At 42.2% G+C, this 26,855-nt stretch overlaps 1 long non-coding RNA gene across 1 annotated transcript; it reads left to right on the top strand.

Annotated features, from left to right (window-relative positions):
* The first annotated feature begins 677 nt into the window (after positions 1-677).
* Positions 678-12,981, top strand: LOC133388512 (uncharacterized). Its single transcript, XR_009763843.1, has 3 exons — positions 678-759; positions 11,299-11,384; positions 12,910-12,981. It is a non-coding gene; the product is annotated as an uncharacterized LOC133388512 (long non-coding RNA).
* The last annotated feature ends 13,874 nt before the right edge of the window (positions 12,982-26,855 follow it).

Below are 26,855 nucleotides of genomic sequence, written 5' to 3'. Positions count from 1 at the left end.
GCTTCTTTTTATGTAAGTTGTTATGCAATGTTTTATCATAAGCCACTCTAATAATGTGTTGGAAGGCCTGGGTATACTTAATAGAACTTACACCCAATTTTTATTAGAATATAAATAATAATAAATGAGAGGAGGCTAGCATGGGGGGGGCACATTGAGGAGTGATGATTGAGAGGCATCTGGGTAGCCACTGTGAGAGCAGGATGCTGGACTAGATAGGCCACTGGTCTGATCCAGCATCCTCTTCTTATGTTTTGACTATGGTCAATAATTAATTCTTCTGTGCCATAATATCCCTACTTTGCAGGATGGGGAAGACTGTCTCATTTTAGTGCTCTAGGAAGGAACATAGAGTGTTTCCTAGACATATGCGCCATATTTCTTTCCATAATGGCATTTGCTTTGTTCCCCCTGTTTTGGCAGCACACCAACATGAGCTGCAAGCAGATGACATATGTTGAATTTTCTTATCATATTGGATATTTCCCTTTTCAGATTGTAAATATGCAAATCTATTGACAGTGTCCCTTTTCCCTTCCACAATTCAATTAGTTGAGAGCATCACAGAGTTTAACTTTCCATAGTGAATTTATTTCAGAATTCAAGCGCTGAGCACATGCTCTTTTCAGGAAGAAATGCAGGGAATGCAATACTGCAGAGTCAGTCTCCTGTCCTGCTGTCAGCTCCTTTTCAGGATCAGCTGTTAAACAGACGACATGCTCCAAAAAAGAAACAGCCTGCCTCAAACAGCTTTATACAGTAAGTTGAAGCATCCCATCTGTGCCACATAATTAACGCTTTATGACTACTAAAGTGCTGTGAACTTTGTACAGACAAGCATGGATTCAGAGCCTTGCTAACACAGATTGTTAAGCATGTAAGCTGGTGCCGTGGGCTAGTACTCAAAATGGTTTTTAATTGCTTGATGGGTTAATCGGTTAATTCAGCCTCCTTGAATTTAAGGGTGTGTGCAGAGCATGTTGTGTGAATTGACACCAGCCTGGTTCAGATGTAACACCAAACTATGGTTTAGTATTACACGAACAAGCCTGAGTGGGCCTCGAACCTAGGCACTCTCCCCCTTCCCTCCTCCTCCAGGGCAGAGATGGTAACTTTTTGTTTCTATTTTTAGCTAACTGCAGTTTAGCATTTATATCTGAACCTGGACAAACTGTGGTTAATCTTAACTACATCTTGTTGAAATAATCCAACTTTAAACTATAGTTTAAGAATCTGGGTTTAGAATCATAGAATAGTAGAGTTGGAAGGGGCCTATAACACCATCAAATCCAACCCCCTGCGCAATGCAGGAATCCAAATCAAAGCATTCCCAACAGATGGCTGTCCAGCTGCCTCTTGAATGCCTCCAGTGTCAGAGAGCCCACTACCTCTCAAGGTAATTGGTTCCTTTGTTGTATGGCTCTAACAGTTAGAAAGTTTCTCCTGATGTCGAGTCGAAATCTGGCTTCCTGCAACTTGAGCTGATTATTACGTGTCCTGCACTCTGGGACGATCGAGAAGAGATCCCAGCCCTCCTCTGTGTGACAACCTTTCATGTACTTGAAGAGTGCTGTCATATCTCCCCTCAGTCTTCTCTTCTGCAGGCTAAACATGCCCACTTCTTTCAGTCTCTCCTCATAGGACTTTGTTTCCAGTCCCCTGATCATCCTTGTTGCCTTCCTCTGAACTTGTTCCAGTTTGTTTGCATCTTTCTTGAAGTGCGGAGACTAGAACTGGACACAGTACTCAAGATAAGGCCTAACCAGTGCTGAATAGAGGGGAACTAATACTTCACGCTATTTGGAAACTATACTTCTGTTAATGCAGCCTAATATAGTATTTGCCTTTTTTGCAGCCACATCACACTGTTGGCTCATATTGAGCTTGTGATCAATGACAATTCCAAGATCCTTCTCACATGTCGTATTGCTGAGCCAAGTATCCCCCATCTTATAACTGTGCATTTGGTTTCTTTTTCCTAAGTGTAGAACTTTGAATTTATCACTGTTGAATTTCATTCTGTTGTTTTCAGCCCAATGCTCCAACCTATCAAGGTCCCTTTGAATTTTGTTTCTGTGTTCCATTGTATTAGCTATGCCCCCCAATCATCTGCAAAGTTGATAAGCATGCTCTGTACCTCCTCATCCAAGTCATTAATAAAAATGGTGAAGAGCACTGGGCCCAGGACTGAGCCCTGTGGTACCCCACTTGTTACTTCTGCCCAGTTTGAGAAGGAGCCATTGACAAGCACTCTTTGAGTACGATTCTGGAGCCAACTGTGGATCCACCTAATAGTTGTTCCATCCAGCCCACATTTAGCTATCTTGCTAATCAGAATATCATGGGGCACTTTGTCAAAAGCTTTGCTGAAGTCGAGGTATATTATGTCCACAGCATTCCCACAGTCTGCAAGGGAGGTTACCTGGTCAAAAAATGAGATAAGATTAGTTTGGCAGGATATGTTCTTCATAAATCCATGTTGGCTCCTATTAATCACTGCACTGTTTTCAAGGTGCTTACAGATTGACTGCTTTATAATCTGCTCCAGAGTTTTTCCAGGGATTGATGTTAGGCTGACTGGTCTGTAGTTCCCCAGTTCCTTCTTTTTGCCCTTTTTGAAGATAGGGACAACATTAGCTCTTCTCCAGTCATCCGGCACTTCACCAGTCCTCCATGATTTCTCAAAGATAATAGACAGCGGTTCTGAGAGTTCTTCAACCAGTTCCTTCAATACTCTAGGATGCAGTTTACCGGGCCCTGCCAATCTGAACTCATTCAAAGTGATTAGGTATTCCTTGACCATTTGCCTATCAATCTCAAGCTCCAATCCTGCCCCTTCTACTTCATGTTTCCCAGGAGGGTCACAGATCCTTTTTTGGGACAAGACTGAGCCAAAGTAGGAATTGAGCAGTTCTGCCTCTGTCATCTGTTATCATTTTGCCATCCACATTGAGTAGCTGTGCTACCATTTCTCTTCTCTGTCTTTTACTATGGACATACCTGAAGAAAACTTTTTTGTTGCTTTTAGCATCCCTTGCTAACCTCAGCTCATTCTCAGCTTTAGCTTTTAGCCTTCCTGACAATTCCATGATACCTGCCTGTGGCCTGGCCTTCTTTCCACTTCCTGTATGTGTCCTTTTTTGTTTTCAGGTCCTCTCTAAGCTTTTTGTGAAGCCACATTGGTTTCTTCTGCTGTTTTCCCCCTTTTTTCCTTGTTGGAATTGCTTGCCATTGTGCTTTTAGAATTTCCTTTTTTAGAAACTCCCACCCATCTTGGACTCCTTTTCTCATTAGGGTGGCTTGCCATGGAACCATACTTACAATTGTTCTGAGTTTATGAAAATCAGCTTTCCTGAAGTCCAGGGTGCGTGTATGGCTACTCTCAGCTTTTGCTTCTGTTAAAACCAAGAATTCAAGTATGGTGTGGTCACTTTCCCCCAGAGTTCCTGTAACTGCCACTTCATCCACTAAATCATCTCTATTGGTTAGAATCAAGTCCAGGATAGCTGATCCTCTGGTTGCTTCCTCCACTTTCTGTAGGAGAAAGTTATCTCCAACACAAGTCACAAATTTCTTGGAGGGGCCGTGCTTGGCAGAATTTGCCTCCCAACAGATATCGGGATAATTGAAACCCCCCCATTACTACTACATCATGTCTCCTTGAAACATCCGTAATAGACTCCAAGCACCACATTCCTTTTATTAGTTGCCCCATTAATTTTAATCCAGATACTCTCGGTGGAACTACCAAGCTCATCTTCCTGTATTTTCGTACAGGGATATATATTTTTAACATATAGCGCGACTCCACCTCCCTTTTTATTCCTTCTGTTCTTTTTGAACGAGTTCTATCCTTCAATTGCTGTATTCCAGTCATGGGAGTCATCCCACCAAGTTTCAGCTATACCTATCAAGTCGTAATTGCCCTCCTGTATTAAGAGTTCAAGTTCGTCCTGCTTGTTTCCAATGCTCTGCGCATTAGTATACAGGCATCGAAGTCCATGTGATTTATGGCTTGGCTTCTTTACTACATTTTTCTGAGGACTGTCACTGGTCCCCATTACAGATGATCTCTCTGTTCCCATTACTGTGCACAAGCCTTCAACAGTAATGTGGATGTAAAACAACTGTGATTAACTGAGAATGGGAGCAAGAGTTTCCAATCTGCTGGTGGCTGTGCTGGGAGAGGGGAGGAGAGGGGAGGGGGAAGATATGGGAATATGAGATTTGCCCAAGCTCATTCACAAAATGCTAAACCATAGTTTAGCATTCCATTTTATAAAGGCCACTATGGAAGTGTACTCACTGTGTTGTTGTATAAATAGACATAAAATTTCTTCTTTAGGATTAAACTGAGGAGCTTGCTGGAGGAGCTAGCTGTGCACAGAATTGATAGACTAGTGTTTGTGATGTCTTAAATCCACCTTTCCCACATCCCCAGAACAATCTTGCAGTTTTTCAATTAATTTTAATTTTTTAAAAAACTGCAAATATTATACAGCCAGGAGAGTGGCTGTATACTATAGCCAGCATAGATTTTTCGCATTCTGCAGTGTTAAATTGAAAATACCCCCATGCCATTACGATGCTTCCCATAAACACATTTCAAAACAAAACCTTACAAAACTCAGAAACACTTGCTTAACAACCCTCTAAATTTTCATGGCGATACACAAAACAGTCACAGAGAATCGAAGTGTAAAACAAGAGGGGGGGAAATCCAGACTCCTATTATACTTTTTTCTGTCAGTGGTCTCATAATTTGTTGAAATTAATTAAAAATCAGCCATGTTCGCAGAGTACCTGTAATCCTATTATTGACCTTGCCCCATACTATGACCTTCATCTTCTGTAATTTAAAAGTTAAAAAAATGCCTGGCTGGTTTTTAATTAATTTTAAAAATTTAACATTGAAGCAGTGTGGTGTAGTGGTTAAGGTGCTGGACTACAACCTGGGAGACGAGGGTTTGAATCCCCACACAGCCAGGAAGTTCACTGGGCGACCTTGGGCCGTTCACTGCCTCTCAGCCTCAGAGGAAAGCAATGGTAAACCTCCTCTGAATGCCGCTTACCATGAAAACCCTATTCATAGGGTCGCCATAAGTTGGAATCGGCTTGAAGGCAATCCATTTACATTACATTATGCTCAGTAACAACCAACTGTCAGCTAAAAGCCAGACTCACAGCTGCTTGGCTTGGCTAATCAGGTGGCCACATCCACACCAGACCTTTATTTCACTTTAGACAGTCATGGCTTCCCCCAAAGAATCTTGGGAAGTGTAGTTTGTGAAGAGTGCTCAGAGTTGTTAGGAGACTCCTATTCCCCTGACCTGACAGAGCTCCAGTGGCCAGAGCAGGTTCACAGTCAGCTCCTTTTCTGGGGATTGTAGCTCTGTGGGGGGAATGGGGCCTCTCCTAGCAACTCTCAGCACCCTTCATAAACTACATTTCCCAGGGTTCTTTGGAGGAAGCCATGACTGTCTAAAGTGAAATAAAGGTCTGGTGTGGATGTGGCCAGAGACAGCTTTGGTTTAAATTTGCGTGGGAGGCTACATGTGCCTGCTGTAGAATAAAAAGGTGGGGAAAACCCTGAAAACCAATTATATTGTTCACAATGTTTTCCTTTTAGAAAATAATAATAATAATAATAATAATAATAAAATTTTATTTTTAGGCTGCCTATCTGGCCGAATGAACGGCCACTCTAGGCGGCGTACATAGATTAAAATAGATACAACATATAAATACAATTATAACATCAGTCTTCAGATAATCAGCCCACTCACATCTGTCCGTTATAAAACTAAAATTACCTAGGAATCCTGTATGCCCGCTGGAACAGCCATGTTTTTAATCCTTGGCGAAAACCTACCAGGGAGGGGGCATGGCGAAGATCATATGGGAGAGAGTTCCGGAGGGTGGGAGCCACAATCGAAAATGCCCTCTCTCTGGTCCGCACCAGCCTAGCTGTTTTCACTGGTGGGACCCAGAGAAGGTCTTGTGAGGCCGATCTCGTCAGGCGGCATATTTGGTGATGCAGGAGGCGCTCCTTTAGATAAATTGGACCGAAACCGTAAAGGGCTTTAAAGGGGCTTTCCCTCTGCCCAGTACCCGTCCACCCAATCTCCTCCCTTCCCCTTCCCTCCCCCCTCCCTGCCCCTCTCGCAAATCAGTTTCACCTATCCTAAGCATGATTGTACAGGAGTAAATCCTTTTGAACTAAAAAAGCATGCACATGATCAAACCTGCCCTCACCACCTCCTCCCTCCTATCCCCTCCCTTTTGCCTCTTCCCTCCCTCTTCCTTTGCCCCCTCCCATTCCAATCCCCTCCCCCTCCTTCCTTCTCCCCCTCCTCCTCCTCCATGATCAGTTTTACCTATTGTATGCATGATTGCACAGGAGTAAATCCCATTGAACTCAATAAGCATGCAAATGATCAGTTCAGCCTTCCCCCTTCTCATCTCTCCTCCCCCTCCCCTCCTTCCCCTCTCTTCTCCCTTCTTCCTCCCCTCCCCTCTTCCTCCTCCCCTGCCCACTCCATCCCTCCCTCCCCCCTCCCCCTCTCCTTCCCCTCCCCTCCTTCCCCTCTCTTCTCCCTTCCTTCTTCCTCTCCTCCCCTCTTCCTCCTCCCCTGCCCACTCCATCCCTCCCTCCATCCCTCCCTCCTCGTCCTCCTCCCCCATGGTCAGTTTCACCTATCCTAAACATGATTGCACAGGAGTAAATCCTATTGAACTCAGTAAGAATGCAAATAACCAAAACCCCGAAAAAGTAACGGGTCTATGACCTCCCATAACCCTGGATGACTATGTTCTTGGATGGCTATGTTCCAGATCTGACCATCACATCTATATCATATGGAAACTTAACTGCTGAGTGTAATGCAAAATCTGTCAATTAATCATTAAAGGAAGTTTCCAGATATATAGGAAAGGCAACAATGGAGTCAGGCTAACATTCTTCAGGTTTTGTTCTTGCTGTCAAAATTTCTCATGTAGTTCATACATCGAAAACATTCTACTCTCTCAACGCCTTCCTAAAGTTACGGGAAGGGTACCACACCAGGGGCATTTATTCCTTGTTCCTTGTGTACTTAATTCTAGAGGTGTAAATCAGTGGCGTTCTAGTTTCAGCTGACCCATAGCTATTGGTAATCTTACCCTGATGGTAAATAACAGTCCTAGATGAGGACATACGCTTCTTCGAATATGTGGAGCCATTTCACTGGGTGGAGTGTCCTGAAAGTGCTAAAGGACTTCTGGCCTCTGTTGACTGATACACAGCCTTAATATCATGAAATCCAGTCCTTCCTTTTTACAAGCAAGTTGGCCTGCCACTTGCTTGAAGGGTTAGATCAAGCTCCTGTTGAGCGTCAGGTGGGATGTGGCTGAGGCAAAGCATTTCCTCTTTAGCCTACATCAAGGCTTTTTCAGCCTGAGGGCCACATTCCCTTCTGGGCAATCTTCTGAGGGAGCACAAGCCAATGGTTGTCATAGGCAAAAGTGGGCAGAGCAACAAATGTGAATGATACCTTTTTGTACAGTAGGCTAATTTCTTCACACTCGCACATCCCTGTCTATCCTCCACCCAGGCAAGCGAGATACATGATCAGAATTCAATGACACGTTCCAGCCAGACACAAAGACCCAAGGAGGAAGCGAAGCAGGACCAGTGGGGGTTATGGTTCATAATAATAATAATAATAATAAAATTTTATTTCTAAGCCACCTATCTGGCCAAATTAACGGCCACTCTAGGCGGCATACATGATGAGATAAAATACAACATATAAAATACAACACATAAGCAAACATCAACTGTAATTAATCTAAAAAACCACCCACAACTGCAACAAGATAAAAACTAGTCCGCCCCAAGAATCCTGTAAGCACGCCTGAATAACTAGGTTTTCAAGGCTTGGCGGAAGCTTGGCAGGGAGGGGGCATGGCGGAGATCATAGGGCAAAGAGTTCCAGAGGGTGGGGGCCACAATCGAGAATGCCCTCAATCTGGTCCGCACCAGCCTAGCTGTTTTAACTGGTGGGACCGAGAGAAGGTCTTGTGAGGCTGACCTCATCGGGCAGCATATTTGGTGATGCTGGAGGCGCTCCTTCAGATAAACTGGGCCGAAACCGTAAAGGGCTTTAAAGGTTAATACCAACACCTTGAATTGGGCCCGGTAAACAACTGGTAACCAGTGTAGGTCTTCTAACACCGGGGTGATGTGATCACGGCGACGGCTGTTCTTAATCAAACGTGCCGCCGCATTCTGTACCAGCTGTAATTTCCAGACCGTTTTCAAGGGTAACCCAAGGGTGTGCGGCCTAGGAAGAGTCATGAGGGCCAGATAGAGAGGCTTGGAGGGCCACATTTGGCCCCTGGGCTTGAGGTCTCCCAATCCTGGCTTACATTGAGGGTTTTGGGTTGATGGGAAATAGTTGGCATGTTAAACACTGATTTGACCTACATGCTGTGCTTTTCAGCTTAACTGAAATGGTCTAGGACCAGGTTATCTGCTGGACCTGCCTTCTCCCTTAAATACTAGTCAGACCACTATGATCATCTGGAGAAGGTCTCTGACTGCCCCACAATTAATTTAGTTTCTGGTCAAACTAAGGCTTTTTGTGTAGTAGCACCAGTATTTTGCAACACTGTTCCTTTTGAAGTCCGACACAGGCACTCACAATTCTAATATTTTGCCACCTGCTGAAAATGTTTCTGTTTCACTGTTTTTTGAGAATTAATTTGATTCAGTGTTGGCCATTTGTTCTGTATTTTATTATTTTATAATTTTGCTGTGTTATTGATTTTATTGTATACCGTAATGTTTTTGGTTGAGTTGGTGGATTAGAAATATGCTTATTAAATAAATAAATCTTACTCAGCTTGCTAATGTGAGCATACAGCTGTATCTTATTTTTCACAGGTCTGCATGTTTTATCAGTTTTGCTTTTCTGCATCTGTAGTGACAAAAAGACCCTTCATTTCGTAGCAACACAACTTATTTTCACTGATTCAACCTGATCACCCAAACCTAGATTTCTTTCATCCTAGCTTCATTGCTTCTTTCTCATGAGAAATGCAGGCAGAACAATAGTAATCTATTAAAATACAAAAACAAAATACAATCAGGATCAAGGGGGAGGGTCTGACTTGCCAATTAATTTTAATTTTAATTTGTTTTTAAAGAAAACTACACTACCTGCCAACCACCTTACAATGGACAAACTTTTAACAAATTGAAAGAGGACACCAACCCAGGCCACACTAGAAATACTGGTCTATCCAGTATGAAAGAGGAAACCTGACCAGCCTACAGTCATCCCAGCCATGTAGCGAAGTAGCCAGTGCTGGAAATACCCTGACTCAGCTGCTTCATACTTAAACACATGGCGGTAAAATTAACAATGCCCAACTGAAGCATACTTTATTCTGGTACAACCTGCAACATTCTTAAGGGTGCATCCATAGGGTGGCCACCTACTGCCCCTTCAGACAGGTGTTTTTTTGCAGATGTACTCTGCAACATGTCACTGATGCAGTAGTAGTGTGTTAATGCTGATGGGTTTTTACTGGACCATCCACACATCATTCCACTTCATTAGGTATTTTGTAACGCATCCCCAATGTTTCTATATTATTGCTGTCTTGTGGGACACTCTTGCGCTATAGTGCAACACAAGTAGAACAGCCGCCCCCTGCACCCCAGAATATTTGTAGTATGAAAACTTACAGGATGTCAGCAGGAAGCTACAAGACATGCACCGACTGGAAATGAAGCAGTATGTTCAGCCCAAAATCTTTGCAGTGCAAACAGGATTGAAAACAGGATTGTGTATATCTCCACCAAGATCATCACAATAAAAAGGACATCTGGAGGGGCTCTTTGTTGTTCTTGTTATGTGCCTTCAAGTCGATTACGACTTATGGCGACCCTACGAATCAGCAACCTCCAAGAGCATCTGTCACGAACCACCCTGCTCAGATCATGTAAGTTCGGTCTGTGGCTTCCTTTATGGAATCAATCCATCTCTTGTTTGGCCTTCCTCTTTTTCTACTCCCTGCTGTTTTTCCCAGCATTATTGTCTTTTCTAGTGAATCATGTCTTTTCATGATGTGTCCAAAGTATGATAACCTCAGTTTCATCACTTTAGCTTCTAGTGACAGTTCTGGTTTAATTTGTTCTAACACCCATTACTCATTACTAAAAAATGCATCACCACAAAAGAGAAAACAAATTTGCATATGCTAATTTATATATGTATAACTGCAAAATTTAGAAATTTATATATCTGTAATTTAAATTGAAATATAATGCATCTGGCCATAGTAGGTAAGACTGTGTTCTGGAGATCTGGATGCCTGTTCAGCTTTACTGTCCAGGGGTGCAGTGTTCCTGGGCAACTTCAAGACCCCTGCTGCTCTCCTTTCTTACTTCTATTTAAAGTGGACTTGGACCAAACACTCCTCAAATAGAGGACTATGCTCTGTAAGTAGGGCACACGGCTTCCCTGCTCAGATGTGATTATACTTACTTTCCCTCTGACTAGAGGGGAACTGAATTCATCCATGCTCAAAGAAAATAGCATTTTTAAGCGATGAGTGTGAATAATTCTACACTGTGCAGTAGTCTTCAAATGTTCCAGAATCTTTAATCCCAACATACAGCATTTAACTTTTTGCCACAAGTCCATAGTTTTTCCCCTCTCTGTGTTTTTCTTCTTGTTGTCCTCTCTCCATCTTGTAACAAACACCCATCAACTAAAACACAATAGTGCTGGTGCCACAGGGGCAAACTCTCCTTAGTTCTGAGCACGACTTATTTGGGATCCTGACCCAACATTTTAACATCAGTGGTGTAGAGTTTATTAGGTTGCAGCTCCAAATTTTGGGGCCTTATGTGGCAGACATCTGAAATCATTCTAATTCTCAGATTAATCTAAATAATTCGAAACAAACCATAGGTCATAGAAGACATTCCACGTTTGCAATACTGTGTACATGAGATCCTAAATAATGCACCTTGATGTAGACTCTATATAATAAGATTTAATTTTGATATCATTTAAAGGTAAACCAGAGCTTCACATACGCATGGAGAAACAAGCTGAGTTTGACATGCCTTGTAACAACTTCATTAGCAATGCATGTCTCATGAACTCTCTCCAGACTTCTTGTGTGTGTGTTCCTGAGCCAGAAAGGGGCACGTGTTTGTCCTTGAAACTAAACCCAATCAAAGGAATCTCTAATTTATTTTCCTCTCCCTACTAAATGTTCCTCCTCCCATTTACCCTCCAGTTTACAATCTCTAACTCTTTCATGGATGGGTGAGCTTGGAAAATCATTTTGAATGGAAATTGGCTGGACCGGTTAGCAGACGTCAGGTAATTAATTATACCTTGGAGGCTTGTTAGTAGATCAGATATTTAAGAGTAATGTTTCAAGCTACTTTCTCAAACTTTGTAACCATTAAAACTCAGGTATCTTGCACAGCACAAGAATGTGTGTTGCTGTAGGAGAGGCACAAAAGGTGATTGTTTAATAGACTGGAGGGGTGGGGGTTTAAGAGGGAAATGATACAACTAAGAAACAACAACTACACCCATTTTGAGTAAGGGGGCTATAAAATGAAGGATTCTTGGACTGAGTAATAGACAGGTCACTCCCTTGGGCAAGACATAGGGGCTGGTGATAACAGCTAAGAAAAAGAGGTGGAACAGGTTGATGGAAGGGGCTTCATATTCTTCTGCCCTTTTCCGTGTTTCAGTTTCTTATTAATTTAATTGTTTTAATAAATTAGTAAACTATTTTTAAAGAAAAAACCTACCCAAACTTTCTTTGTTTACAACCCTATGTGAAGGTTTGATAAGCAGAAACTTATTTATAGAACAGGCTAAAAACTATTAGTTGTGAGCTAGTAACTGAGCAGCTATGATGACACAGAATATTCATTAAAATTCTAAGGACTAACCTAGCTGTTCAGTAACATCATGGAGTGCAGTCCTTCCTGGGCTGTACTAGCTCAGATCACATACTGGAATGCACACTCATAAAAACACACACATATCTGTATATAGAAAACTAGCTTTCTGGGTAAGTTATTCCCCTTGACATGCTAGATTTCTATAGGCAGTGTTTTTATGTAGGGGTGCTTTCAAGTCTGAACTGTGCTGGATTCTGGAAAACAAGCATATTTGATGATATGGTTCTAGCCTCGTCTTCTTTCCTGATGAGCTAGTTTTCTGTACTAAAGGTTTTTTGTTTTTTTAATGAATGGTGTTGTTACCCTCAGTTGTCATGAGGAACAGGATGCTGAGGGGAAAGGAAAAAAGGTGGATGACAGTTGGAAAAGGGTAGTTAGGGAGTGTGGGCTGGAGCCACTGGGTAACAAGGAGGCCTGAGAAGTAAATCAAGGAAGGTGAGAGAAAGAGAGGGAGTGTGGGACAGAATGGCTGCGAGGAACAGTGGATCCACCAGCCTGCAATGCGCAAGTGACATCTTCATGTAGTTTTATCTGGGCAACAGGCAGGGCCCTGCAGAATCGTAAGGACTAAGCAACAGGTTTCTTGTATGAGGCCTCAATATTTGTGAGGGGGTTGTTTAATAATAAAATAATTGGTTTTTTCTAAAAGTCTGAAATGTTTGCCCGGGTTCAGTGTGTACCTCCCAGATTACCTGGGTCTTGGTCACAGTGCTTTCAAACATGCACTCCTCTATCTGAACTCCAAAGAGAACCAAACAGAAGACGCCACCAGCACTATCATTGTACAAGAAAGTTCCACAAAATTGGGGCCGAAATAGAAAAGGCTTTTTCATGAATAAGTAACCTTACTCAAGAGGTTGAGTAACTATTCAGCAAAAACAGGACTTACTAACTACACTCCTCCACACTTTCTTTACTTTCTGCAGCTACGTATTGGATCATTGTCACCAGCATGAAATTGCACAGAAAAATAGATACAAACTTTACCCAGGGGGAACATAAAAATGGTACTTCAAAGGGAAAATGAGGTAAGTGTAAAAATGTGGTCTTTCTCACTTTGATACTTAAACACAGGCACATACACCATAACATCTGCCAAACTGAAATGGTAGGAACACACCATTTGTAAATCATCTGCATTGTGGGCCATTGCTGACTAGTCATGACTCCTCCGAGTCACATTGCCACCTGTTCCTCCTGCTATGAACTTCAGTGAAATGTTTCTTGTACATTTGATTTGTGCTAGACAACCATGATCAAAAGGAACCTTGCCATCTCTCTCTTTATATAAAACAACTTGGGGCCAAGCTAGACAAGATGAAGTGTTACCAGCAATTGTCTTGATCTTTGTCAGGACAGTCCTGAAAAGCAATAGTGTGCCTCAGAATGAAGATCTTTCAGGAAATGTCATAACATTTTGAAGTATATACTGGAAAGGAAATGCAGTTTTCCAAAATCTCCAATTCAGAGATCTTCATATGTACCCCAGTGGACACCCTTCAAAGAGACAGGTGACATGATCAGCTTGGACAGCACCATTCAGTTCTAGGAAGAAAGGTGGGATCTGGGATCAGTCAATGTGCTACAAATGCTGGCTGCATGGATCATCTAAATGGCAAGTTGAGACACAGATCCAGTCCATCAGCTCCATGGATCAATGTGCTTGTGGGATCTGACTCAATCTGATTCACAAATTGCCCCCATTAGACTAGATTAATATAGTGGTTGGCACTGTGTTGGAGAGGTTGTGGGGAGTCAGGTACATTCTTCCACAGGTGGTGGACAAGATCACAAAAAAAGGATTGGTAATAGGACAATAACTTACTTTGGACCAAGGAATGGCATTACTTTCTATCTTTGACCAAAAAGGACAAGACGGAAAACACAAAGACTTATTTTAAAAACAAATGACAGAACAAAGTTAACAAAAAAGGGCACATTTCAAAGCTTTATTGCATACATTGCACAAAACGATCATGATTGGCAGCCTCCAGCTACCTATGTTTTACTTTAGGATAATTGGAATCCTAAAGAATAATACCAATGAACTTTGTTTGATGGACTATACTGAACTCTTAAAAACAATATTCTATAGTTTGTGCCTTCCTACCTATGTATTCTATTTTGGGAATGTTATTGTATGTTGAAAACATTAATAAAAGTTTAATAAAAACATACGTAAAAATAATATCATGGCTGGCATGAACTCTCCCAAGTTTCGCAGGCATGTATTCCATCCATTGCTGTATCTATAACTCTGAAATGGTCAAGCTCTTTTAAAAGCTGGCAGCTGAGGAAAATGCTCTGATATTGAGGTTGGGGCTCTCTGATAAATGCTACTAACAACAAATAAATGATGTAAACCAATACATTTTGATTGAAACCTGGACCTCTGCAATAGTATTGTAATAATATTACAAACATCTGTAGCCTTTCCATATAATTAGTTCTTGTGCATTAAATGTGCAATTGTTTCTCATTTCGTGCATGGAGTCTGCATATCTTCTCTCGAGGTTGTGCTCCTATTGAGGCATAATTAATACTCATTTTTTAAAGTACTCTCCTATCCTTCCATGAATTTTAATATTGTAGTATGTAGTATTTAGTACTTTAAATGTGTACTAGTGACTAAGTGACTAAGGTATTCTATATCCCCATACAGCTAGACATCAGTTCAATAGGAAAGGCTAAAATATTTTCAGTTTTTAATTACTTTAATCACCATTAATTACGTAATTACAACAGAGGCACCTGGTTGGCCACTGTGAGAGCAGGATGCTGGACTAGATGGGCCACTGGCCTGATCCAGCAGGCTCTTCTTATGTTCTTATGTTCAGAGTGACTAATGCAAATATTAGGTGAGTAAAACTGAATTTCATGCATACGATGGATTAATGGATCAGATACAAACCTTGTATAATGGACTGGGTATTAATCTTTATTGCTATATGAATGTTTGTTTACTTATGGTTTTCTGTGACATTTTCCCAGGCCATAACTAGCCTAATGCATCTAATATATTGTTAGAATAGGCAAACTTGCATGTTCCCTTGTAAAAGGGAGATGTTCCCTTTAAGGGACATTTGGGAAATATCCCATGGTTTATATTCTCACTCTACTGCTTGCGTTTATATCTCTGCTAAGAAATAGGACCACGAAACCATTTTCTATTTCATTTTACTTTAAAAAAAAAAATACCAAACATATATTTGACTGTGAAATGGCTGCTTTTTCAACTATTTCTGAATTTTCACACTATGAAGTAATGGCTTGATGAATAGGGAGAGGGAAAGAAATGCAGTCCTGCATGATCTTGTTTGTAAATGGTGTGTAATTCCAGACCAACTCTGCCCACTTTACTTGGCTCATGTTTACACTGGTTAAATAAAGATGACCCTCTTGCCTACAGTCTTTCACCTACTTTTTAAAAAGCCTGTTCATCCACATTGCTGCAAAGTGCCTTCAAGCCACAAATGCAATGTTTGATGTCTGGAAGTAATATAATGGTCCTTTCAACAGGACCCATAAAATTTCCACCAGCTGGAATATACAATATAGTATACTGTAGCCAAAGTGCTGTTTTGGAACTGTTTGTGTGCTATTGCTGCTGCTGTTGTTTTCAGACAGTCCAAAGGAAGCTTGGCTTCTCATTCCCTTCTCTCTCTTCATATTGAAATGAAAGAGGGAGCAATGGAACAGAAGCTGAAAAATACCTTGCTGGGCACTGAGGTTTGTCAGTGCATGTCACAAACTTGCCTTATTTCAGTCAGTGTGTCCATCTAGCTTAGCTTTGCCCATCCTGATGCACTCCAGACAATTTGGATGCCACAGCCATGCTGGCTGGGGCTGGTGGGAGATGTAGTCCAAAATATCTAGAGGGGACCAGGTTTGGCACTCAAAATTGGCAAATTAATCCAGAAACTTGGGAAGAGAGATTTTCATGCCACCTGCTCCTTGATCTTTCAGCTGGAGGTGCCAGGGGTTGAATCTGGGACCTTCTGCGTGCAAAGCATGTGCTTCGCCACTGAGCTATTCTCTGATATACAGTGGTACTACTATACAGTGACCAAGGCTCTGACACTGAATGTTATACCTGCACCTCCTCCTGTGCCATTCCTCCACAAATTTCCTCCCCCACCCCATCTCCTTTCCAAACTAGTCTCAACCAAATTAGAGTCTTTGTACCTACAGGTGGTGGGGAGGACAGCAGGCAAGGGATAGACAGGGAGGTCCCGCAGCTGCATTTGGTCTCAGTGCTTAGGTGCATTTGGCAGTCGAATATACTCTATCAGAGTGACAGCAGTATAGAATATCTTGGGTATGTGCAGTTTTTAGCTCTTGGGAAATGTGACACAGAAACATAGGAAGCTGCCTTATACTGAGCCAGACCATTGGTTCCTCTACCTCATGTATTGTCTATACCTGACTGGCAGCATCTCTCCAGGATTTCAAATGGGGTTATCTCTTAGCCCTACCTGGAGATGGCAAAGATTTAACCTTGGATCTTCTCTGCATGCAAAACAGATGCTCTACCACTGACCTACAGCCCTTCTTCCATTAACATTTTATGGGGTCAGGAAAGTTTAGCCACATCTACTTATATGTACTTTATTTACAAGTGTACAAGCAGAGCATAGTGGAAGCAAATCAACATTCCTATAGCAGGCAGCAAACCTGCTGATCCTGTGTTTACTTCCCAGAGAAGAGCCCCTAGACCCCAAGGTGCTTTATCTCCAGCCAACTAACAGATCTCTGTCTCTCAATTCAAATTGTAGATCAGGCTCCAAACTGTCCCTCCTTCTAGTTTTCAGAATGTCACATTTTGAACACTTTATTGCAGGCCATCAAAAACAACAACAACAATTGCCCCCAGTCATTATGGACCATTAAGATCCTAGATCTCAGGAAACATGCCAGTGATCAAGATTATCAAACTTGCAACCCCATCCCCCCCAAAAAAGTTGGATCATCTAAAGCTCTTCATAGTACATAACACTTTATCCTGAAAAATAAATTTGATGAACAGGTTAACAAAAAGAGCATACAAAGTTCTGTTACCTATTTTCACACACATTTTGCCTTCTCCCGTCAAGTACTTAACTGCAATCAGTTTCTCAAACATCAACAATTTCCAACACCAACAGCCATATTATCCCCAGACAAAACTACAACTCAGGCAGCATTCATCGTTAGCAAAATAAAAAGACTGGAATCCTTCCCAGATAAATGCACAGGAGGAGGGTGGGCGAGAGGGCAGGACTGGGGTGGCAGGCTCTACTTCTGCCCTTCACATATTCATATGAAAGTCTAAAGCAGCCTTCACCAACATGGTGACCTCCAGACGTTTGGACTACTGTAGGCGTAGACTGATCTAAAGAGATGCCCTACTTCTGCAAATGTATATATGCATGGATCTCTTCTGATGATGAGGAACCATGCAGAAGCAAGATTCCCTGCTGCATGGAGACAGATCACTGTACATCTGATCTTGATTTCATATCCTGGCTTGGACGGAGACCATACACCATTGTTTCCCAGCCTGGAGATTACAGAAAATCATGGGCAAGGCACAGTATCAACAGTAAAGCTGAGTGTACGGGGGGGGGGAGAAGAGTGGATGTCACATGATTGATTCCTGGGTTGATAAGCCATGGTTTTTCAGATCAAAGTTATATGACTGACCCAAAGCAGTGTATCTTGATCCTCAGCTACAAATGCTAATAATCCATAGTCTAAGCATATCAGGCCCTCATACACCTTGTGGACCTCTTCAGCCCAGCAAGTTCTGACTGGTTTCTCTGCACCAAGGCTTGCAGGCCAGCCTTGACCCCTTGTAGCAGTTAAGCAAGCAAGGCTTTCACCTCCAGGCACACATTTGGGAGAACGGCATTCTGCTCACTCTGCTTTTAGATCTTCTTTCAGACTTCCTTTAAGGGCCTCCATTAGGACATTCTGAATTCTACAAGGAATCCTGCTGTTATTTCCTCCTATCAGGCTCAACCAAATTAGCTCTCAGTTTTCTCTCCAAGGAACAAACATCTCACTAATGACACCAGTTTACACTTAGGTTCCAATGGTAAAACTACAGGGTTTAGTTTCCCTTGCAGGAGAAAACACTAGAGAATTATAGTATTTTTGCAATATTTATTTTATTTGTAAACATAGCAGGAGAACATAGTGGATGCAAATCAATGATTCTATAGCAAATCTGTAAACCTGAACCTGCTCCCAGAGAGAGCCCCTGCACTCCAAGATGCTTCACTTTGTGCCAGCTCCAACAGCAAATATATCTTCATACTGTTTGCCCTAATGTGTCTGTAGTGTGAAGATGTGTTCCCTTCTGAAGGCTGGATCCCAGCCCATAAGGAAAAGCATCCCCCCAGTCAGTCAAGGCCAGTAAGTTTCCTTGTTAAAATCCCTGGCCACTTTTAATCACAGCGATCAAGGTGGCCGAATTCATGCCAAAATCCTCCCTTTTTGTAAAAAAAGGCAACATATATGAGAGTAATGAAGAGGACTTTGAGCAGAGACCAACTCTTTGTGTAAAAGAAGCTGAGATCATATGAAAAACTTTATTGTAAGATTATGAAAGACTGCCCATAATTGCCTTGAGATGTATTTCTAGCCAGTTCTTACCCTTAATTAGAAGCAGCAATATGGCCTTATTGCATTTTTAATAATGCCACCATATTTTGCCATGAACCTAAGATGTTGCAATCCTTTCACCACAGCATAAACAAGCTTTGTTTTATTCACATTATTTGTATCTTTGAAAGACTGCTGCATGATCTCATGTTCTCTGTTCTTTTTTATTTGCTGATGTAACACAATGATCTCTTTCAACTGCATTTATGCAGTACTTTGCAAAGCAGCAATAACCTTAATATGTGCAAACTGATGTTTGCTTTTGAACCAAAGTGAATTTCAAATCACCATCTCCAGATCTGCAAACTATGACGAGCTTGGTTTACAATCATCTTCATCATTATTTTTTTTTAAATTACCATTATATATTAATGCACAGAAATAGAAATAGAATTCAAACTTTTGGAAATAGCTCTATAGCAGCTGAATTCCTGGGTGTCGGGAGGAGTTTTAGTGTTAGTGATTTTTCCAGACCCTGCCTAGGAACATTTCCTGACAATTGTGGGCAGGCACCCTGTAGCTGGCAATGGGAGACAGAGGTCTTTCCGCTTTCATAGCCAACAATGGAGAAGTCCCCCTTGCATGCAATTTTGGTAGAGTACAGCCAGAGGAGCCCCACTTCTCTCAACGTAATGTCATTTTCAATCCAAAGAAATGGTAGAACAATTTACAGAAGCAATATTTCTAACGTCACAATCCTAACCTTGTCTACTTAGAAGTAAGTCCTATAGAACTCATTGGAACTTACTCCCAGCCTGGTACATAGTGTGGTTAGGACTGCATTGTAAATAAATATTATACGGGTTGGGTGGGGACGTATTTCAGTGGCAGATAATATACTGTGCATGTGAAAAGTCCCCGATTCAATTCATGATGTCTCCAGATAGGGCTGGGAACGAACACTACCTGAAATCCTGGACAGTTGCTACCAGCCAGCACAGACCAAACTGAGCTTGAACTGATCAATAATCTTCCTATGTTCCTATACTTAAGCATAGAATTTTTAATAAAAGATACATTCTTTCAGAGCCATTTCACATGTTATTATGTTCCCTATCAATATCACCTCCATGAAACAAAACACATGGTAAAGAAGACTCTGCTCCCAAGACCTGTATTGAAGCCAGGCTGCTGTGGTCGTTAAGAGTACAGTCAGGGATGGGTTTGTGCATCATGATGATGATGATCATCATCATCATCATATCCCACCCTTCCTCCCAGAAGGGATCCAGGGTGGCAAACAAGGGACAAACCAATAAAAATACCTTAAAACATCTTAAAAATGAAACATCTTAAAAACATCTTTAAATATTTTTTAAAACATCTTAAAAAGCAATTTCAAAACAGAATATGCAGAATAAAGTCTCTATTTAAAAGGCTTGTTGAAAGAGGAAGGTCTTCAGTAGGCACCAAAAATATAACAGAGATGGCACCTAATATTTAAGGGGAAGAGATTCAAAAGGATAGGTGCCCCAACACTAAAGATCCGCTTCCTATGTTATGTGGAGCACATCTCCTGCTAAAACCCAACTCCATTGGCATCAAAATTCCAGCCCATATTTTTCCTTCACTTAATCTAGATTTACCTTTTCTTGGAAAAGTCTGTTAAATTGAACGGAACGCCCATTACCAGGTGCTAATGACCCGTTTGCAGCATCTGAATGATCCTCTGCGATATAAAGTGTGCTGTAGTGGTTAGAGTGTTCAACTATGACTGGGAGACAAGGGTTCAAATCCCCACTCAGCTGTGAAGCTCACTGGGTGACCTTGGGCCAGTCACAATCTCTCAGCCTAATCTACCTCACAGGATTGTTGTAAGGATAAGATGGAGAGGGAGGAGAACCATGTATACCACCTTGAGCTCCTTGGATGAAACATGAGGTATAAATGTGATAAATAAATAAAGTCCCTGTCTGGAAGCCTCCTTTGTCATATTTGTATTGGTTTATAATGTTTTGTAGCCCCCCTCTCCCCATCTTCCAAATGTGATGTTTATTGTGACCTTCTTGGGGACAGGCCACTGTGGAAAAGTGGTTCACCAACTATTTTCCCAACTGTCTACCTGAAAATTACTTAGGGTTTTGTTGGACCACTTAATGATTTTTCTACCTGTTGTAAGAATTGTAATTCCACAGAAATCAAATGATTACAAATTTGAATAAAAAACGTAAGAAATAAAAGGAATAAAAATACATTTAAAATCAATATGAATAATCAGTGTGATGGATGTGCCACCTCCCGTCTCCAACCACAAATCCACAGAGACGTACCACGGACCACCTGAATGAAGCTTGCAGACCACCGTTTGGGAACCGCTGCACTAAACGTAATCTGATCTCATGTATGAAGCAGTCTGAGTGAGAGATGTGGATGGACTAGATAGCCATGTAATCTCTTTTGTTAAAATGTTGATACATATTACAGAAATCTTCTCTTCAGTGGAAGGCAATGAGAATGGTGTCATTATCACGCCAAATGTTTGCCCACCAGAAATTGAGATGAAATTAGACCATATGGAGACTTCTGATCTCCAGCAGTTTTTTGTTTTTAATTAGACTTTTGACTGTGGAGTAGTAGGTGTCTCCTGTAACCAATTTCCTGGCATGGAATTTGAGTTCACAGAGAACAACCAACACATCTGACAAAAAATAGGGTTTAATTTGAACCAGGGCTTACCCAGAATGGGCTTCAGAATCTATTTGCAATTGCTATTAGTTACTTGTGATGTATTTTTATCCCATGTTTCTATTTGTTGTATTCAAAGACGCTAGCAAGTTAACTCAACAGTCTTTAAGCATAACACATTAAAAGAGAGGCAAGGGCCGCATACCCTTCTGGGCAACCTTCCAAGGACCACATGCCAGTGCTGGGCAGGGCCAGGGGCAAAAATGGACAGAGCAACAAATGTGACATTTACCTTCAAACAGTAGGCTTGTTTCTACACACATCAACAGACAACCCAAACAAGCAAGAGGCGTCATCAGAGTTCAAGGACACATTCCAGCCAGGCAAAAACACTTAGGCTGTGAAGCAGGGCCATTGAGGGATATGGCTGAGAAGAGTTCCAAGGGCCAGACAGAGAGCCCTGGAGGGCCACATGTAGTCTCTGGGCCTGAGGTTTCCCACCCCTGCATTAAAACATCAACATCTATAAAAATGAAATTAAAGTGTATGTGATGAGCATACAAGGAGTGATATCTAACTAAGTCATATGTGGAGTCCAGTGGATGCTGGTCCATTAGGACAAGTGGGATACTGTCCCAGTCCCACTAAGCTCAGTCAGCCACAGCCAGCTCCCACCTGCCTGCCTTTTTACTTATATCCAGTCCAGGGATGGAACTGCCTGTCACTTTCCTTCTCCTTAGTCTTAGTGTTCCCATTGTAGAACTGAGCAAGGAGAAGGATGAGGACAATACTAGAATTAGTTGACTCTGCCTGCCATTGGCTCTGACTGTACCTACTGTTGGGCTTCCTGCCTTCTGCCCCACTATTCCTGATGGGCACCAGCCACCACTGAAGTAGACCCCTATGGCTGGGAATCGGATGATTGTCCATAGTAATGAAGCCATAGCACCATTAATAAGGCTACAACCCCATGTACACTTACCTGGGATAGACCCCTGTTGGTCTATTCCCATGATAACGTAGGTGCACGATAGTCATGGAAGCAATTCTTTCCCACACCATGACCAGCTGATAATGGGCATCCATTATCACACATGCATAGGATTAAGCTTTTGGCAAATCGTCTCTTAATGCTTGGGAAAACATTTGCAGTGTGTCTTGCCAACAGCTGAATCCTGAACCTGACTGATTTTTGCAACCAGCAGGCTGGGAACAGGCACTTGTAGTTGTGGGAGTGGAGCTTGGCTACAAACAACCAGTGTAGACACATCTGGGATTAGGGGGTAAGATCAGCAGCACTGCCTACCAGCACCCCCTTATTTTACAAACTGAGCATGGCTGTGTAATGTTTACAGTCTTAAATGAGGACCTTGTCAGAGGAGATATCCAATGAACTATTTACTATATGATGCCCATCCGACAGCCTGTCTTTTCCCCTAGCTCAATCACTTCCCCTAGCCTTCACCAACCTGGCATCCTCCAGATGGCTGTGTTGTTGGCTGGGGCTGAATTGTAGCAAAAAACATCTGGAGGGCATTGTGATGTTCCTGTATGTGAATATAATGTAAATATGGTAAGTGCAGGTATTATAGGAAATATGGTAAGTGGAGTGAGTGACAAAGGGGAGTACATGTGCTGTAGAATGCTGGATGATGATTGGCTGTGTGTTTGAATGGCTGAAGGTATAAATGAGAGGCTACAGGGGGGTTGGGAATTACCTAAACACACAGACACAAGGTATCAAAATAGCCAGGAAGAGACTAAGGCACAGTCTAGAGGCTATATTGGATACACAGAGTGTTGGGTGGTGTGGCCTAGCAGGGGGATCTTTTGAGATCTGTGCTAGAGCGGAGAGAGGTAAAAATAAACACAACGATCCTGACTGCTGGTAGCCACGAGTGAGAGTGTCACAGGTGGTGTCAGGGGAAGGATGTCACAGGCACCAGATTGGTGAAGGCTGTCATGACTCAGTTGGGGGAGCTGCCCTTAAAGCAGGGCTAGGGAACCTCAGGCTGGAGACCCAAATGTGGGACTCCAAGCTCTGGCTCATCTCCTCCCCGGCCACATCCCTCACTGGCCCTGCTTTGCACTCTCCTTGAGTGTTTTTGTGTGGCTGAAAGGTGTCCTTCAACTCTGATGGTGCCTCTTGCTTGCCAGGATGGAGGACAGGGACAGGTCTGAGTGTGTGTATATAAACTAGCCTACTGTGCAAAGCTAAACTTTACATTCACTGCTCTGCCCACTCCAGTAGCCTAGAAGGGAATACAGCTCTTGGGCTGAAAAATGTTCTCCGTCCCTGCCTTAAAGGTATATCCATGCTTAGCCTTGCAGCCATTTTCTATAGCATGCCATGCAGCTTATCCACTGCTGCAAAGTCATACCAGGAAGAGAGACATGCTGGCAGTAATTGCTAGGATTAAAGTGAAGCTACCGCTTTAGCACAGTGTGAAAACTGTGATAAACAGGATGCTGCTAAATTAACTACTTTAAATTAATCTCCAGCTTTGCTCATGTAATATACCGTCACGTTCGCTTCTGTGACCTGCCTCACAAAGAACCTGTGCCTTCTGATTAGAGATGGAAACAGATCTGAGTAACTACTAGCAGTTTCGTTTTCAGAAATGAGGAAGCAGCCGTTATTGTTTCTTTTTCCCATCAACCCTAGGTGCATCCTGCAATCTGTCACACTACTGAAGCTAATCTAGGCCTCATCTGCACTATACATTTAAAGCTGTATCATACCACTAAAACCAGGCAGGCCTTCCTCCAAAGAATCCTGGGATCTGTTGTTTGTAAAGGGTGCGGTGAGTTGTTAGGAAACCCCTATTCCCCTCACAGAGGTACAATTCTTAGAGTGGATTAACAATCAGTCCTTCTTCCCAGGGAACTCTGGAAGTTGTAGCTCTGTGAGGGGAATAGGGGTCTCCTAACAACTCCCAGCACCTTTAACAGACTACAGTTGCCAGGATTCCATGTGGGAAGCCACAACTGTTAAAGTGGTATGATACTGTTTTAAATGTAAAATGCAGATTGGGTCCTAACTGCATCTAAAAAAATCCTCCTGCATTCCATCAGAAAAGAGATTTGGGGGACACAAACATCTTGCCCAGGTTTTCCTCTTCCCACCACCCTCCCGTTTTTGTTTAACATCCAGCCTGATGAAGAATCCTGAAGAAGCTGAAAGCTTGCTCTTGACTTTGGGACATTTTGGCTGGCCCTAATAAAGATACTAGCATACGATGTTTCTTGGATTTTTTTTCTCTTACGGCCCAGCACAACAGCTTAAGAAGTTTAAGAAGCTGCCCTAAACATCACCTTTTTGTTGTAAATGCTAACTAGATTATTTTGAGAAGAAATATTCTACAGTGTTTGGAGGCAGTAGTGTAGTACCAAATTCAGAAGTGCAGAATCCTTCATGACTGTCACAGTCATGCTCCCTCCCCCCTTTTTTGCTGTTGGGTTAAGAATGAGATCCTTGTTAATGCCTTTTCCCACAACAGACATCTCTAGGAGCCAATAAGCATCAAATGGGGGAGTGTTAGCTACTGAGAAGAGTCTTCTCAGTGGCTGACTCACCTCTTCATTCTGATTGGTTCCAGTCAGCAGAAAAGGACAAGGCAGCATGTTAGAAGATTCTTCTCAGTGGTCAACACACTCCCCTTTCATACTGATTGGCTCAGCATGCTCAGTAGGATGCTGGAGACATAAGGACCCTGCTGGAATCCTGCTCCCAAAAAAGTAAGGGGTCTAAGACCCTCCAAGACCCTGGACAACTACACCCCTGTATGAAGGTCACTGGGGAGGGGGAAATAATTTGTTATTTTAGGTCACTTTAGATGCCCCCAATGCATACTTTCTCCTTCCTTGCCACTTTACAATATTGCTAGCAATCGTAATTTTAGGATTCCAAGGCACTCTGAAGGTGTTCGAATGTGAGTAGCATCTGTATTTCAAGAAGATGATCTGCTTTTCAGTTTTCTTTTATCACTTTCCAGGTTATCACTTTTATATCTTTCAAGATAAGGAATTAAAAATACTCCCATCAAAAAGATTAGAAATTTAAATTTAAACTGAATGATAATTTGGAGGGGAAACATTCAGATTTTCAACAATGCTTTTGCTTTGATTTTCAGTAGGAGCCGTGGTTACTTAACATTAGAAAAGCACATCTGAAAAACAAAACAAGCAATGACCTGTGGTCTGTTATTTGCAAAACCTCAACAGCTAGGGGAAATGGTGGTGCTTTGGAGGTATTTTAGCTTCATTAGGGACACTTTGTGCTGGATCCTGTTCCCAAATAAGCTCTAAAACAATGTAAAGATTTTTTTAAAAAAGATGTGGCTCTGGGGTTAACTGCACCCTCATGGGAAACTCAGATTTCATCTTCTACAAATAAGCCATGTTTCTAGCTCTCATAACAAAATTTAACTAGGTACTGTGTAGGTGTCATCCTAACTCATTGCAAATCTCTGATCTCTCTTTCCAGTATCTTGCCCATCTAAGATGAACTGTAAACTCTCTGAGTGTGGGCCATGGCAATTTTGTGCTCCATGTGTTCCTACAGCAGGGCTGAACTCCAATTAAAAGTGCCAGGAAATGTCTGGCATGTGCCCTCAAACTAACTGATTGTCTCCCTGACCCTAGTGGGAAAGCCTGGGACTTTCATGAACTCAAAAGCATTTTGCCCTAGGGGGACCCTCCCTATCTGATCACCGTCTCCTTTGATTCATTTCCTACCCCCCCCAACCATTTAGGCCAGAACTAGATGTTATAAACTTCCAAACACATGCAGCTGTTACCAAAAGGAGCAGCCTGCATGTCTGGGTTACTGCCTTACCTTCCATAACATCCACTCAACTTTCCGGTGTCCTCTCCTGACATCCTGATGTAGTGTGTTGTACAGGATTAACAGTGGTTTAACGGTCAGTCTCTCTTCCAAAAGAACTCTGCAAATTCTAGCTCTGTGAGGGGAAAAGGAGTCTCCTAACAACTCCTTCCCAAACTGCACTTCCCAGGATTCTTTGGGGGAAGCCATGACTGTTTAAAGTGGAATATATGTCTGGTGTGAATGTGGCCTAACACGGCTGTGGGCTGAGATAGCGGTCAACTTGCTAGTGTTTCCCCCCCCCCTCTCTTTTAACAGCAAGATCAGAAGTTCTCAACCTGTGGCTCACAGACCACTGATGATCTGTGAGCTCTATTTTGGTGGACCACATAAAAGTTTGTTTGTTTAAAAACATTTATAAAGTGTTTCATATTTTAAAATCTCTAAGCAGTGTACAATATAAAACAAAGAAGAGTAAAACAAACCTAAACCTAAAATCAATAAAACAGCAGTACAGAGGCATAATAAAACAGGAATTCGGGGGATTCAGGTTAGAGCAGTTAAGAATACTTGGTGCTGTGCTTAATTTATTTTTAATGGCTGAGGCTGTTCTGACCAGGACCAGATTATCAAGCAGGCTACTAAGCCCGCAGCCTGTGAATACAGTGTGGTACAGTCTACTTATTTTCCCTGAAAAAAATTAAAGGGGGACTTCTCAGCAGCCTGGCCTACAGCCCATGATTTTAATAATACCATGCTGGTTTTGATTATGATGCT

This window comes from Rhineura floridana, chromosome 7 (genome assembly GCF_030035675.1).
Source record: "Rhineura floridana isolate rRhiFlo1 chromosome 7, rRhiFlo1.hap2, whole genome shotgun sequence".
Taxonomy (NCBI): domain Eukaryota; kingdom Metazoa; phylum Chordata; class Lepidosauria; order Squamata; family Rhineuridae; genus Rhineura; species Rhineura floridana.
The sequence above is the reverse complement of the archived record's forward strand: the minus strand, read 5'-3'. Positions and strand labels throughout refer to the sequence as shown.